The sequence below is a fragment of the Elephantulus edwardii genome, unplaced genomic scaffold (genome assembly GCF_000299155.1).
Source record: "Elephantulus edwardii isolate Elephantulus edwardi_28Jun2011 unplaced genomic scaffold, EleEdw1.0 scaffold00538, whole genome shotgun sequence".
NCBI lineage: Eukaryota > Metazoa > Chordata > Mammalia > Macroscelidea > Macroscelididae > Elephantulus > Elephantulus edwardii.
The window spans coordinates 328,630-330,868 of record NW_006400288.1 but is presented as its reverse complement, the minus strand read 5'-3'; the positions used below and the strand labels follow the sequence as shown (position 1 = coordinate 330,868).

General features: G+C 41.9%; 2 pseudogenes across 1 annotated transcript in view; one reads left to right on the top strand and one right to left on the bottom strand.

Moving 5' to 3' along the window:
• Nucleotides 1-2,239, bottom strand: part of LOC102859025 — a 12,173-nt pseudogene that overhangs the window by 4,343 nt on the left and 5,591 nt on the right. The window lies entirely within an intron of this gene.
• On the top strand, nucleotides 1,377-1,850 carry LOC102857406 (annotated as a pseudogene).

The window sequence follows — 2,239 nt, the reverse complement described above, 5'->3', positions numbered from 1 at the left end:
GCGATCCTTGTAATATACTCGATTCACTCTCCAAACCCAGGGTAGAGATTGTGTCCTTCAGCCCAGGGCGCCTTCTGATCCTTATGGTTGTGCTTATTTACGCGTCATATCATGCGCGACACCGTTCTGGTTTCCCTAGAGAAAGGAAGGCCTTAAGGCCGTGCGCCCACCATTACATCACAGGCTTAAACTTGGTCTAGCCAATTTAACACATAAAATTCACCATCACAGAGAGTCATGTTTTCCTGTAATTGGTAGATATTGGTGTCCCACTGTCCTTTGCTAGTTCTATCTCTAAGATAAGCTTTCTTAAACTGTTTAGTATTCCATTGATTTCTTGCCTGGGACTCTTCATACTGGTAGAATGAAGAAAATAAGGAACCAAACAAAAAGGAAACCCCTTCTGTCCCAATAAAGATACTCTTTGGTCTTTAGCCATCTTTATGGTCATCAGTCCCTCAAAACTATGGTTCTAGATATTTCTTTGTCCTGTAGTATCTTGCTTTGCTGGTCATAGACCAGGGAAAATCCCCTCACTTCTGCCCAGGAATGGATCTATTCATGAGCCAGTCACCTGGAAGCCTATCTGAGATGGAAATGTGTCAAAAGAGGTTTTAGGAGATAGTTCCTGTCCCATTGTGAGGTAATTATATTGCTTTCTTCCCTTACCTTTACCACATCTTCACAGGGGCCAATCCAGAGACGGAAATTTCTGTAACCTTTCTCTTGTATTTTACCAAACTATTACATCTTGAAACCACTACACTTTAATATTTACAATTTACAGAGGGATAAGTTAATGGACTTTGTTTATTTGTCATTAAGTCAGAACCAACTCATAGTTGACCCTCCAGCAGGTTTTCAGAGGCTCTAAAATTGCACAAGGAGATTGCCCATCTTTCTACCACCAACAGAGCTCCCTCCAGCCTTTAGAGAACACATAATTAAAAAACAAAAACAAAATGAAAAACAAACAAAACAACCAAAAAAAACACAAGAAGCAATGTTATTAGGATTCGGTTTGGTTTAACAGCATACACTGCACCAACAAATCCTGGAGACATGGCATTAATTCTAAAGTGCATTGTTTTATAGATCCAGGATTTGTAAAGGAAAACCTGTTGATTTCTAATCCCTGTGAATAAAAATTCCTGAATGAAAACCTGAGTTGTGTTCACTCAAGAGGTGAAAATAGGATGGTCCCCCTACTTAGGCAGAATGGATCCCTAACACCATATTTAGTTCAGAAGTCAAGATTGATTGATGACATTACACCTGCACCAAGAGAGTACAAAAAGGTTTGTTCCATACATAGACTTGCTGGAGAGACCACAGCACACTTTCAAGTTGATATGAAAATGACGAGTGCCCTTTCCCCTGGCTAGGCGCGCGGAGGCCACAAAATGCCTGAAGTGACTGTAAAAGAAGTGAACCAGCAGGAGTTTGTCAGAGTTCTGGCAGCCTTCCTCAAAAAGTCTGGAAAACTGAAAGTCTCCAAATTGGTAGACACTGTCAAGCTGGCCAAGCATTAAAGAGCTTGCTCCCTACAATGAGAACTGGTTTTACATGCGAGCTGCTTCCACCTGTACCTCTGGGGTGGTGCTGGGGTTAGCTCCATGACCAAGATCTACAGGCAGCAGAGAAACGGCTTAATGCCCAGCCAATTCAGCCGAGGCTCCAAAAGTGTGGCCTGCTGGGTTCTTCAAGCCCTGGAAGGGCTCAAATTGGTGGAAAAAGACCAAGATGGGGGATGCAAACTGACACCTCAGGGACAGAGAGATCTGAACAGAGTCGCCGGACAAGTGGCAGCTGCCAATAAAAAAACATTAGAACAAGTGATGCTGGGTTAATAAATTGCCTCATTCATAAAAAAAGAAAAAGAAAACAGCTTAAGTGTCTGGAGGAGTTTTAGCTTGGAATTTTATGAAGGTTAGGCAATGAAGTGAAAGTCCTACAGTACCTATCAGGTACAAAACACCTTTTCACACCCTCTATATTACAACACCAAGAAAAAGGATCACTCAGGTTTTCTTCTCTTCTTGTCCAGATAAAGGGCTAAAGAGGAAATGAGGTGGAACTTGAGAGCTACCAGGACTTAGATTAGATTCCTAGCTACAACCAGGAGAAGATAACATAGATGAATGGGACCTTCTAAGACTCAAATCCCTATGCACATCCAAAAACTTCTCCAACAGGGTAAAAAGGGAAGCCACTGACTGGGAAAAAGTATTCGGTAATA